Raw genomic sequence first — 14,355 nt, 5'->3', positions numbered from 1 at the left:
CTACCCCTCGTTATGGTAGCATAATTTAATGGGGTTGAAGTGTGTCATAAAAAAATCCTACCCCACTTTATGGTAGCATAATTTCATGGGGTTGAAGTGTGTCATAAAAAAATCCTACCCCACTTTATGGTAGCATAATTTAATGGGGTTGAAGTGTGTCATAAAAAAATCCTACCCCTCGTTATGGTAGCATAATTTCATGGGGTTGAAGTGTGTCATAAAAAAATCCTACCCACTTTATGGTAGCATAATTTCATGGGGTTGAAGTGTGTAAATAAAATTATGCTACCATAACATGCGGTAGGATATTGTTATGTAGTGCAGTTCAATTAAATACCTCCCATTTATACAGGTAGCATTTTCTGATAAGGTAGGAAAAACTGATGGTTAAAACTATAACATTGCGCTACGGTAGGAAAATCTGATAAGGTAGGATGAATCGTTAGAACACCGGCTCGTTGCGTGAAGCAACTGTCAAATGGCGACCAGCGGAAATTGTTGTCGTGATGTTAACCGAGGGCCCCGGATTGTGAGAAGCATGCCGCCATCCTGGCAGAATGCACACTAATTCTATATTTTATATGTTTATTTGTGAATAGTCTAAAATAATCTATTTCTAATTTAAATAAAAGTTGATCTCTAACACAACACCCCGGATTGTTTAGCTACATTTAGTTAATTGTATCTACGCAGGGTTAATCAAAAGGTATAACCAGAACTTGAAAAGATGTATGACACCACATGCTGAACTTTTATTTCAAATAAGCCCCTTTAACCACATCGTTTTTAAGCAATGAAACTCTTTTTCGGCTAATGTGTTATTTAAAATAAAACATGTTAAGCATTGCGACAGCAAGAATCAAGGAACAACGCTGGCGATGCTTGTTAAAATAACTCTCTCTCTCTCCATGTCACGCTTGTGCGTGCAGCCACGATATCCACACACCACGGTCTTTTATTGAAAACAGCTGAGGCAAGTCGTTTTCGGGAGTTTAAAGTGTGTACACAATAAGTAAACGTGTGTAAAATAAGTATAAAATGTGTTATAAAGCACATAGCCAACGATAATTAATAAAGAATTCAAGCATAATAGCCCAGACGTACCATGGCCTATAGATGGTAGAACTGGAGCTATCCTAAGGCCTACAAGATAAAACCATATGGCACGAAATGCATTCTCACCCTGGCAGAAAGCACATTACACCTATTTGTTAATCTGTATTATTCGTAAATAGTATAAAATAACATATTTCTAATTGAAATAAAACTCGATGTCTAACACCACAGCTCTGGGACTCTAGCATAGCCCCGGACGCCCCGCTGCGGGCCTGTATGAAGTATCTAACTTCAATTGCTTAATCAGCGGGGTAAAGTGCCGTAACTTAAACGGGCGTATGACAAATTAGTATAAAGTTTTAAGCCAATAAGATTTAATTAATAAAATAATTTAGTTATATTTTGTTAGTTTTATTGTCAGTAAAATACACCCAGCGCATTATTAATTTAATAGATGCAGGAACTAGTGAGCGGTATTTAGCTACGTGCTTCAAAAACATTTAAAAAAACTTTGTTAGACTAATCCCTTAGTTATTTTAATAATTTAAGGGATAAAAAACATTTGTCTTGTTTGTCAATGTGTATTTTTAAGTAAATGCGTTATTTTCCAACGGCAAAAGCGTTTTAAGTGCGAAATTATATGGACTAGCAACTGTCTCTGGGGGAAGCAACCCCGGTTAGGTACTATTTAGCAGCTTTTAGTGACATGCATCAAAACACATTTTTAAAAACTTTAACAGAATAAAGTCTTAGTTATTTTAATAAATACGTTTTTCAGTAAATGTTTATTCACGCGCATGCACACAAACACACACATCCCGGTGGTCAGAGGTCTTTAGAGTTTAACTTTAGGTTGCTGATCGCAATGTGTGACCAAACCCCAAAGCACCCTAACTTAGTCGTTTACTAACTTATCGCGAAAAAACAGACTTGTAAATTTTAAAGAAAAGATATTAACTGTTTTTGTTAATGTTTAAAGGTATACAAACTACAGTTGTATCGGACACGCACAGAAAAACACAAAAAGAGTTTGCTCAATCAAAAAAAACACCAAACATATATACAGGGTGGGCCATTTATATGGATACACCTTAATAAAATGGGAATGGTTGGTGATATTAACTTCCTGTTTGTGGCACATTAGTATATGTGAGGGGGGAAACTTTTCAAGATGGGTGGTGACCATGGTGGCCATTTTGAAGTCGGCCATTTTGGATCCAACTTTTGTTTTTTCAATAGGAAGAGGGTCATGTGACACATCAAACTTATTGGGAATTTCACAAGAAAAACAAAGGTGTGCTTGGTTTTAACGTAACTTTATTCTTACTAGTAGGTGCCGGGGTGCCGTCTGCCGGTCTGGGGATTCCGTTGGATAAGGATTGCACCCACTCCGGCCTCGGAGGCATCCACCTCAATTTCGAAGGGGAGATCAGGTTGTGGTTGGGCGAGAACGGGTGCTGAACAGAAGGCTTTCTTCAGCCGCATGAAGGCGGCCTCAGCCGTTGGGGACCAGGCCAATCGAGAGGTTCCACCCCGGGTTAGCGAGGTGAGAGGAGCTGCTACTTGACTAAAGTTGCGTATAAAACGTCGGTAGAAATTTGCAAACCCTAGAAAACGTTGCAGTTCTTTGAGGTTGCGTGGTCTCAGCCAGTCGCGAATGGCAGCTACCTTCTTCTCCTCCATGGCCACGGTTCCTTGACCGATAACGTATCCGAGAAACTGGACCTGGGTCTGGTGGAATTCACATTTTTCTCCTTTAGCGAAGAGGTGATGCTCCCTTAACCGTTGCAGGACCTGGCGGACGTGTTGGATGTGGGATCGCTCATCTGGTGAGTATATGAGAATATCATCTATGTATACTATAATGCATTGATGGATGAGGTCCCTGAACACCTGATTCATGAATGCCTGAAAGATGGAAGGGCTGTTAGCTAAGCCGTAAGGCATCACGCGATACTCATATTGCCCTTTACTGGTAATGAAGGAGGTCTTCCATTCGTCCCCCGACTTTATCCGGATAAGGTTGTAAGCACTTCGGAGGTCGAGCTTGGTGAAGATGCGGGCCTCTCATAGCTGTTCGAGAGAGGAAGGAATCAATGACAACGGTTCTCTTCTTTTTACTGATATGGCATTTAGTGCTCGATAATCGATACAGGGATGGAGTCCTCCGTCTTTTTTTTTAACAAAGAAGAAACCTGCGGTCATGGGAGAGGTAGAGGGACGAATTATCCCCTGCTTAAGACCCTCCTGGATGTAGTCCTCCTGCAGGGAGATAGGGTATAACCTACCCTTGGGGACCTTCACCCCCTCCTGGATCTCTATGGAGCAATCGCAGTCGCGGTGCGGAGGCAGGGTGAAGGCTTTTGCCTTGCTGAACACGTCCCCGTAGTCTTGATACTCCACAGGAATCCGGCTTAGATCCTCCGGTCGGGGGCTTTCTACGCTGGAGGTTCGACATGGAATAGACATGCAGGTGGACAAGCATTCGTCGGACCTCTCAGTCAGCTCTCCCGTTCTCCAATCGAGTCTGGGATTGTGTTGACGTAGCCAGGGGTACCCCAGAATCAGGGGGTCTTTAGCCTGCGGTATAACATATACGACAATCTCCTCCGTATGGAGGGCGCCGGTGCGCAGCGTGAAGGGCTGAGTGCAGAAACGAAGGTTCCTTCCTTCATTCTCTCGCCGGTTACCCCCAGCACAGAGAGCGGTTGTGCGAGTTTCTTCAGCGGTAACCCTAATTGCCGTGCGAGGGTGAGATCGATAAAATTCCCCGCTGCCCTGCTGTCTACCAGTGCCCAGACGGAAACCTTATTCCCCTCGGAACCCATAATCACCGGAACCGTGAGTTGTCGGCGGGCAGACGGCGCAATCGGTGAGTAACCTACCAGGGGGGTCTCTTCCTCCCGGAGCGGGCGCACTGGGCAGAGTCGAATAGAATGTCCAGCTTCCCCACAATAGAGGCAGAGTCCTACCTGCGCTCTCCTCCTGCGTTCAGTAGCGGTGAGGGGCGATCTTCCCAGCTGCATCGGCTCTGCTGCTTCCGGAGCCGGACTCGGCGGAACTCGGCGGGCTTCGGTTTGGTGCCGACGGTGACGGCGATCTCTTACAGTGTTGTCCAAACGGACAGCCAGCCGGACGAACTCGTCGAAGGTCATCGCCTCACCTCGGGACGCGAGTTCATCTTGGAGGTCCTGGTTTAAGCCCCGACGGAAGATTGTCATGAGTGTGTTATCCGTCCACTGAAGCCCCACCGCTATGGTGCGGAACTCCAGGGAAAAGTCCGCCGCTGAGCGGTTCCCCTGACGGCAGTCGAGGAGTCGATCGCCGGCCCGGCGCCCCACCACCGGGTGATCGAACACCTCCACTAGAGCATGATGAAAGTCTCGGGTGGAGTCTATGAGAGGGCTCTGATTCGCCCACAGGGCTGTCGCCCACTCCCGTGCACGTCCGGTAAGTAAGGAAATGACAAATCTTACTTCGGCTGCCGGAGTGCTGAACATTTCGGGATGTTCCTCGACGTAGATACCACATTGCATTAAGAACCCCCGGCACTGATCAGGGTTGCCGTCATATCTTTCCGGCATTGCAATGGGAGTGGTGGCCATCGGACGAGTCGGGGAAGTGGGCTGCGGGGTTCTAGCAGCCTGAGCCGCGAGAAGTTGCTCCACCGCAGATAGGCGGTCCTCCAGAGCCGAACGGTTTGCTGGATCCATCTTGAAGAGGCGAAGTATTCTGTCACAATTTCCTGGGCAGGAAAGCACCGATCCAGGGATGCAAACCAGAACGGGGTTTATTAAGTGGTACCAGGCAGAAGTAATGGAGGGGACAGGCGAATATCTTGGTCGGTAAACGGGCAGGTAAGTCAGAGGCCGGGGAGTCAGTCCTACGGGAAGGCACGGGACGGGACCACACAGGGGAGCGGGAACAGGACGTGCCGGGCTCGGCAGGGGAGATGGATCAGGTTCGGGAGCGGGTCTGGAAAAGAAAGATGAGACAGGTAAGGAATAAACACAGGGTAAATGGAACAGGTTGGGAATGAGGGTAACACGATGGACAAGTAAACGCTCGGTAAGGCTTGAAATCATTCGCACAATACTTCGCGTTGAACTGAGGACTTTGGCTTGTTTATATGTGCCCTCTCATTAGCCGTAACCTAGCTCAGCTTGCGGTTCCAGTCTGTGAGGGCGTGACATAGTTCACGTTTTTTATTAAAATGTATAAGGATTGTTTTGTTATAGTGAAAATTTAAGTTAGTAGTAGTTAAGTTAGTAAGTGGGATATAAGTCGTTTAGGCAACAAGATTTGAGGAAGAACCTAAATAGTGGCTGGAAATGACCGACCAGGCAGGCAGAAGTGTGCTTTCCTTATCTCACAAGTCATGGCAGGGTGGGATGGGGGACACATAAGTGGGGGGTAGGAACTGTGGAATCAGGCAAGAGTGTAAGAATTTAGGATATAGTCTTGTTATTTTGAAGAAGGTGTACATGATTATTTAATTACATTTAATAGGAACCAGTAAGATGCATTTAGCAACATGCTGCAAATACACATTAAAAACTATAAAGAATAAGGTCATAGTTATTTTAATAAAGACATCCTACAAGGTACCCACGGCCCTAACTTATATAATCTACAAGCTTGATCCGAGATGCTTGCTGGAGTACAATGCTAAGTTGACATCGGTAACGGAGCTGCAGCCTGTTTGATAGTTAATGAAACATAGTTCAAATTCAACAGTGTCAGCAGTCATCCACGATGCAGGGAGACTACAGATTGACTATAATGACCCCGTTTATCCGCTGGCATTATTTATTTATTTTTTTGACAGAATAAAGCCTTAGTTATTTTAATAAATATGTTTTTTCAGTAAATGTATATTCATGCTCATGTGCACAAACACACACACACACACACACCGGTGGTCAGGGGCTTTAGAGTTTAACTTTAGGTCTGTGAAAGTATAGGACCGCAAATGTGTATACAGACCCCAAAGCACCCTAACTTAGTCATTTACTGACTTTCTCCAACCCTTGCCAGTCCCGTCGCGACCCTGGTCACACATAGTGATGGACTTTATCACAGACCTGCCCCGATCCGCAGGGAAACCTACTATTTTAACGGTTGTAGATAGATTTTCCAAAATGTGTCGCCTAATGGCGCTCCCCAAGCTTCCTACGGCCGGGGAGCTAGCTGAGATCCTCATCTCCTCAGTGTTCCGCTATTACGGCCTACCGGAGGAGATCGTCTCCGATCGAGGCCCCCAGTTTCCAAGAGATCTGCCATAAACTCCGTGTCAACCTTAATCTATCCTCGGCCTGCCATCCTCAGTCTAATGACTTAGCAGAGCGAATGAACCAAGAAGTAGCTGAAGCTCTTCGGATGTTGAGTAGGAGGGACCCCGCCAGCTGGGCTTCACATCTGGTGTGGGCGGAATACTCCATCAACTCCCGGGTGAGTCCAGTGACCGACCTATCCCCTTTTCAGTGCGTCCTGGGGTACCAACCCCCTCTCTTCCATTGGGACTCCCCGGGAGGGCCCGTGCCGCGAGTGGAAGAATGGTATGGAAAGTGTCGTCGAGCTTGGCAACAGGTGCAGCGAGCACTGAGGAACCAGATGGTGAGGCAGAAGATGCATGCAGACCGACGACGTAGACCGGGGTTCACCTACCATGCAGGGCAATTGGTCTGGCTCTCTACGAAGAACTTACGCATACCCGGGTGCCGTAAGCTAACGGCCTGGTTCATCTGCCCTTTTCGTGTCCTTCGTCACGTGGGACCCGTGGCTGTCCGACTCCCCAAGTTTATCGAATTTGTCCTACCTTTCATGTGTCACTACTTAAGCCCGTCAAACGCTGTGCCCTGCGTCCGGAGATCGTCCCGGAGGTGGATCCCCCCACCGGAAGTGCAGGAGGAGGATTCCGCCGACCAGATACGCTCCATCTTAGACTCCTGTTGGCGTAAGGGACAGATGCAGTACTTGGCTGACTGGGTAGGCTGCGAGTCTCAGGAGCGCAGCTGGGTTCCGGCCAGTGAGGTTTCGGATCCTGACCTCACAGCAGCCTTTCACCTGGCACACCCTACGCGACCTGCTCCCCGGTCGCGAGGGCGGCCCCGCAAGCGACCTCGGCCTCCAGGAGGCGGCCGTCGGGGGGGGGGTACTGTCACGCCCACGCAGGCGGAACTCACCTGTCACACCCATGCGGGTGGAACTCACCAGGTGTACAACGTCACAGGCAATTAGCAAACCAGTCAAAAGGAACCGAGGAACTCGAGCACGGTGCGAAGTATTGAGCCAAATGTATTCGAGCCATACCAAGCGATTTTTTGTCTTGCATCTCCCTGCTTTCCCGTACCGAGTCCGTCTGCCTAGTGTTTGTACCTTACCTGCTCCCTTTCCTCTCCCTAGACCCGTTCCCACTCCTGACCAGCCTTCCCTGCCGAGACCAGCACGTCTTGTACCCTCTTCCCCTTGTGTTCGTGTCCTGTGCATAACCGTAGGACAGACCCCCTGTCAACTGACTCCCGCTCACGTTTCCTTGCCTGTACTTTAGCTCTGACCTGCCCATTAAAACCAGCAGTTACCTGCATTTCTGGATCCGTGCTTTCCTGGTCCTACCCGCATTACATGCAGTCTGGAGATATTAAATATTTAGGTATTAATGTTTCACCTAGGCTGGCAGGTTTAGGTAAACTAAACCATATCCCACTTTTAAAGAAAGTAGAGGATGATCTGGTTAGCTGGAAATCCCTACCCATATCATTCATGGGAAGGGTCGCCTCAATAAAAATGGTTTTGCCAATAATTAATTATTTATTTGCAATGATCCCGAGCAAACCACCACCTGACTGGTTTAGATCTCTGGACTCCGCTATCTCTAAATTCCTCTGGAAAGATAAATCTCCACGTATTAGCTTAAAAACACTGCAAAGGACTAAGAACAAAGGAGGACTAGATCTGCCTAACTTTCACCACTATTTCTTACCCATCTGGAACAACCCTGATGTACTACTAAACAATAATTTGATAAACTTCCCAGATTGGAGTTGTAAAGGTATTAAATACTTGGAACATATATTCGATGGAATATACTTTATTCCCTTTGACATATTAGTTAAACGATATGGGATTAACAAGAACACATTTTTTGAATATCTTTTTTTATATTTTGAATGTTAAATTTATAGTAAAAAAGAAATTAGGGTTTAATAAAATCAAATTACAAATACCACCAAGTGTGGCAGAATTCCTTAATCTGAAAACCCCCCAAATTACTGTCTAAAATGTACAGGACACTTTCTAAAATGGATGAATCAATATCCCTTCCCATTGCAAAATGGGAGGCAGATCTATCAGTCAGCTGGGACCACAATTTCTGGTCTAAGATATGTTTAAAAACCTTTAAACTGATTAAAAATCTCAGTTTACAGTTAATACAATACAAAATCCTGCATAGAGTGCACTATACAGGGCATCGGATGTTCAGGATGGGTTTTATGTCTTATAGCAACTCCTCACACTGTCAAGGTGACACACCTGACAGTTACATCCATGCTTTTTGGTTCTGTCCACCTACTCAGATGTTCTGGCGCAGGATCTGTGAAGACAAAGTGTCTGAAATGTACCATTCTAGTATCCCCTTCAGTCTGCTTGTTGGGCGACCTAGATGGTGTCACTACAGATTTTAACACAATCCACATGGCTTTCACCGCCTTATGCATTGCTAAGAAAACTGTCCTTATGAACTGGAAAAATAAAAAAAATCTTAATATCAACCAATATAAAGAAAAAGTTTGTTGAATCATATTAGTCTTGATACAGCTTCTGCCGCCATACTAGATCAATCTCTCTGGGCTCCTTTGATCAGCTCCATCACCTAGTGGGGGTGGGGGGTCACGGTTTTGTCCTGCTTTGGTCATTGTCGTTGGCATGGGGGGGCATATTGGCTCGGGGTGTCTGGAGGTTCCCTGGGGGTGGGTTGCTGGGGGGGGGTTCGGCGCTGGGACTGCGGTCCTGGCCTGGATGGGGCTTTGGTGGCTCTTGGGTGGGGTCCTTCTGGCGGCTGCAGGCGGCGCTGCTGGGGGAGCCTGTGCCGGCGGACGTAGGTTACCGGCCTGATGGCCGGGCTGCTCCTGGGTAGATCCGGGGCGGGCTTAGGGTGCTGGGGGCGCTCTGCCTCCGGGCCAGGGTTCCGGCTGGGCTGGGGGGGCTTGGGTCCTGGTAGGTGTGTGGGTTAGTGCATGCACGGGGGCTCGGCCCTGGTGCGGGGGCCTTCAGCGCGTCGGTGGAGCTGGGGGCCTCCTTAGCTGGCGGGGAGGTTCTTACCATCTGTCCGCAGGGGGTCCCTGCTTTTGGGGTATCCATTCTGCAGCGGGGGGATCTAATTGAGGAGGAGGATGGACTCAACCTGGATGTCTTTTGTCTTATGCAGTCTGGGAGCTGATTGAATGTTGAATGATTGAATCCACCCCGCCCTGGGTGGATTTCAGGGAACGGGGGTGCCTAAGCGGGGGAGCTGGCTCCAGAGGTGGGGTACTTTGCCCCCCTCTCATTCCTTTCCTCCCCATCCCTAAGTGCTTCCCTCCTCCCGCTCCATCACACCACCACACATGTAGGGCTTTGAGATACAGGTGCGTTGCTGGGATGCAGGAGAGGTATTCCTCCTCTGTCCCCTCGCGACCACCTGTATCTCAATCATACACCACAACGTAGACACTCTCATTACTTACTCTCTCATGACACATACATTTAGGGCCTAGGGGGTGGGCACACAGAATGGCATCCAGAGGGCCGTCTGTTCATTCAGCCTTACCTCTGGTGCCAGGGCCCACATCTCAATTTTAAATCGCACATAGACATTGAGGGTTCTGGGGAGGGGCCGAGCTAACACCAGCTGTTGGTCGGCAGGGGGTGGTTATCGCCATGCCCTTCCCCTGTTTTAAAAGCACTTTAGAACAACAACACCACATCTGAGCGGGCGAAGGGGGGCATGGGGTCTTTTCACACCCCCGTTCTCTGTTCGCCATTTGGAGCTGGGGGCTGATAGGAAGAGCTGGCCGTCTAGTCGGGGTCTGGGTTGGTGGGCTTCTCGGCTGCTGTGGGGTCTGGGGTGGTCTGGTCTCCTCGCCAGAGGAAAAATAGCGGTCCACATAAAGTATATATGGGGAGTGAGAGTATGTGTACAGCGTTCATTTCTGTGTGTCTAAATGTTGGGTGAATGTGTAAATATTTGTTTATGTGTGCATGAGGGTGGGAACGTATGCTTGTATATGTGTGTGCCTGTTTGTCTATACGCATGTGTCAGGTTGAGTCTTACACTCCACCTGAAATAACATCTCAAACTCCCTGCCAGTGGATGGGGCCCCCAGCCGCTGGTGCATTGCTGGTTCTCGATGTCCGGGGCTGGATGCTCAGGTGGGTACTGGCTCACCCTCGGCAGGTGCCTGGCGGGGTCTGACCCTCCTAGCTCTGTCGGGCCCTTGCTGGGGGGTGGGGGAGCCCTTGGATCTCTGGGCCCGGGGCCCAGTCTGCCCTGGTGTGGCCATCCGCCGGTGGAGCCTGCGAGCTCGCCACCACGGCCGCCTGAGGGTCCTGCACTGTGGCTGCCGAATGACCTCCCTCCGGAGCTCTCTTCTGCCCTTTTCAGGGTGGGGGCTGCAATACTCCCTGCGGTGGTCCTCCAGGGGCTCCCATGCCCTGGGGGGTCTCTGGATGTCTGGGGCCCAGGTCAGAGAGAGATGGAATACCGGTTCCATCAAATTGACAGGTCGGGTCAAAAGGTCACTGGGGAAAAGTTCACTTGGGGGGCGGGGGGCGGGGCTTGGTTGTGATGGTACGATGTGATGTCACGGGAGTTGGATTTATTTATTTTATAATTTATTTAATAATTTATTTTTAATTATTATTTATTATTATTTTTAATTATTATTATAAAGTATTATTATTTTAACTTATTATTATTTTTAATTATTTATGTATTATTTTAAATGATATTGAGGAGAGTGGTTATGAGTGTGTATTAATTTTCTAAGTTATTATTTTAAGAAATATATATATATTTATATTGAGGAGAGTGCTAACTATTGTGAGGGGGGGTTTTTGGTCGGACGCCGCCGCCGGGGGCTGAGCGGGGGTGGGTTACCTGATGGAGCGTGAGCGTACGGTGTGTCTGGTGTTGCGGTACCGTGGTAAGGTCCCGGGCTTTGGAGAATCCGCAAAGGACTTAGAACGCTGTGCCTGTTGCGGTACTGCGGTAAGGTCCCCACGGCCTTGGATAATCCGCGGAGAGGGCGATGCCGGAGAGCTGAGAGCCGTGCTGCTGCACGAGTCTGTGAGAAACTCTGAGAGACTCTGGGAGAAAATGATAAAGTTGGAGCAAAGAATGAGAGGAGGAGGAGGCGGAGGGTCTGACGTGCAATAAAACCGCCCGCATAGTTTTCCTCCTTTGGTAAAGAAGGTAGTCCAATAAAAGCGCTTGGCGGTTTTATTGAACGTGTATGTGTTTTTTTCCTCACGCAAGAGTGTGTATTACATCAGCGTAGGTCAAGTGTATGGGGCCGCACTTTTGTACACCCCCGCTAGGTGATTTTTTTTTAATTATTAGGTCCAGCGGGGGTTTTCCTCTTTTGGTAAAGAAGGTATCATCATCGACCCCTAGAGCCGCAAGTTTCATAATTGTCTTACCCTATGTGCAACGCTTGCATAGTTTTCCTCTTTTGGTAAAAGAAGGTATCATCGCCTTACCATGCGTGCCACGCCCCCCTCCCCCCACCAACAGTTGGTGAATATAGGGAGCTTTGCGCTGTAGTGGGAACACTAATTTTTGTAAAAATACAGACATGTCTGCCACTCCCGAAATGAAAGATTCAACCTCACCTTCTAAGACTCAGCAGGAGCAGGAGGCTGTTATGCGGCCTCCGGGGGCTCCCAGGAAGATTCGTGCGGCATTTAGACGGGTACCTATGATGCGACCGTCGGAAAACCCGAGGGCTACCTGGGAGCTGCCCAACGGGAATAAACTGGTCTGCCTCTTTGACAACGCTGCGGAGGAACTGCGCGTCTTTCAGGTCAGCGGAGACGGCCCAGACCCCACAAAAGACGACCCGTATCTGGTGACTTTTTCTGAAACGGAATGGGGAAACTTGAAGACTGTCGTTACCCTGGTGATGGAGGAGAGCACCGACCCCGACTTTCAGGCGGACAGTGGTAGAATGGAGATGCACTATAGAGATGCTGCTAAACAACGTAGCACCTTTATGAAGTGGGAAGTGACCGGGGAGCTGGACAAGAGAATCCTGAATATATGGCAACGGCCTAAATGCGACTGTTTTGGGCTGAGAATACCGTTTGTGATTTGGATGCGGCTGATTGAAGAAAAGTCCGGTTACTTCCAAGCGCTGTTTAAGGAGAGTCGGGGGCGTAAGGAGATGCAAGAGTTGAAAAAACCTAAGCCGTAAGGATCAGCCCCCACCCCTCACCCCCTCACCCACCGTCTACATAAAGTGGACTCCGTTACACCCCCTTTTCACAAACATCATGGCAGATGCAAATTATAGCACCAAAGTGTTCTCTGACGATGACGAAAGCGGGGACAATGAGGCTCCAGCAGCAACACAGGCCGCTGATCCTGGGGACCTCCAACCAACACAAGCCTCTGATCCTGGGGAGCTCCCACCAACACAGGCCTCTGATCCTGGGGAGCTCCCTCCGACCCCTCCATCAACACCGGTCTCTGATCCTGGAGAGGCAGTTTATGTTAAATGTTTTTTTAGAAAAAGTTAGTCCACTGTTGTTGCATGCTATTGATAAAAAAAGCGATTGTCGGGATAGGGATGATTATGCTTGTTGCTGCTTTCATAGAGTGTTAATTGAGATTGCTCAAGTCGGAGAAAATTATCAGCGTGGGGTGGATTTACTTACTCGGCTGATGGCAGAGGGAGAAGGGGAATCCTCTGAAAGTCTCATACGCGCCTGTCTATCTTGTATTCCCGACAATGAATTTGACTGTAATCACATTTCTGTATTTTATGCTTTAATCGTAGACGTAGTTGCCTTTAAATTTCATGATGAGCAGCCTTTCGATGTTAATCAGATGCTTTCTACTCTGCATACATGTATCGTTGAAAAAGCCACTATATCCACCTTACTGCATGTGACATCACTAATCTACCTCAACAACTGCCACAGGTGTAACTAATTGTATGCCTGCATTTTGAAAATGTATATCTTTCACGAATTGTATGCCTGCATTTTGAAAATGTATATCTTTCACGAATTGTATGCCTGCATTTTGAAAATGTATATCTTTCACAAATTGTATGCCTGCATTTTGAAAATGTATCTTTCACGAATTGTATGCCTGCATTTTGAAAATGTATCTTTCACGAATTGTACAACTGCATTTTGAAAAAAAAAAATATATATATCCTTCACTAATTGTATGGCGTTGCAATAAAAAAAAATAAAATTTAAAAAAAACTTGAATACCATTGTCTTTTGTAAAGAATAGACAAAAATGTTGAGCAGGGTGGCCGAGTGGTTAAGGCGTTGGACTTAAGATCCAATGGACGTATGTCCGTGTGGGTTCGATCCCCACCCCAGCTAAACTCTTTTGTAAAATATGGGTTAAATGCAGAAAAACACACACACACACAATTTCATTGATGTTCACTCAAGAACTGTCAAGAATGACAATAAAATAAAAATAAAAGCCCCCCTCCACAGAGAGCTATAAAACGCCGCATCCCCGCTCTCCCCCCCACTCAGTCTGTGTGAAAAGCATGTCTGTTGCCAAGACTACAGCTCGCGTCTTGAGCCGTTCGTACTATGACCCCAGCCAGCCGGGGTCATATGGGGGCGTCTCCAGACTACAGAGAGCCCTTCGGCTAGCTACTGGAGAAAGAGTGGGTACTGATGACATCAGAGACTGGCTGTCTATGCAAGACAGTTATACTTTACATAAACCGGTTAAAAAGAATTTCCCCAGGAACAGAGTGTTTGTACCGAGAGCCATGTATCAGTGGCAGGCCGATTTATGCGACATGCAAGGCCTGGCCGAGTACAACGACGGGTTAAAATACCTCCTTACGGTGATTGATGTCTTCTCTAAAAGAGCATACGTGCGTCCTATAAGAAACAAGACTGGGGTAGCTGTAACCGAGGCCTTTGATTCTATTTTAACCGAGGGGGGCGTCCCCCTCAAGCTACAGACGGATGCCGGTAAGGAGTTTTTAAATCGGACTTTTCAGAAACTTTTAAAAACTCATAAAATCACCCATTTCACTACGGCTAGTGAACTTAAAG

General features: G+C 47.7%; 1 non-coding gene across 1 annotated transcript; it reads left to right on the top strand.

Annotated features, from left to right (window-relative positions):
• Positions 1–13,573: 13,573 nt before the first annotated feature.
• Positions 13,574–13,656, top strand: trnal-uaa (transfer RNA leucine (anticodon UAA)). Its single transcript has one exon. It is a non-coding gene; the product is annotated as a tRNA-Leu (tRNA).
• Positions 13,657–14,355: the final 699 nt, after the last annotated feature.

This window comes from Brienomyrus brachyistius, unplaced genomic scaffold (assembly GCF_023856365.1).
Source record: "Brienomyrus brachyistius isolate T26 unplaced genomic scaffold, BBRACH_0.4 scaffold55, whole genome shotgun sequence".
Lineage (NCBI taxonomy): Eukaryota > Metazoa > Chordata > Actinopteri > Osteoglossiformes > Mormyridae > Brienomyrus > Brienomyrus brachyistius.
The sequence above is the reverse complement of the archived record's forward strand: the minus strand, read 5'-3'. Positions and strand labels throughout refer to the sequence as shown.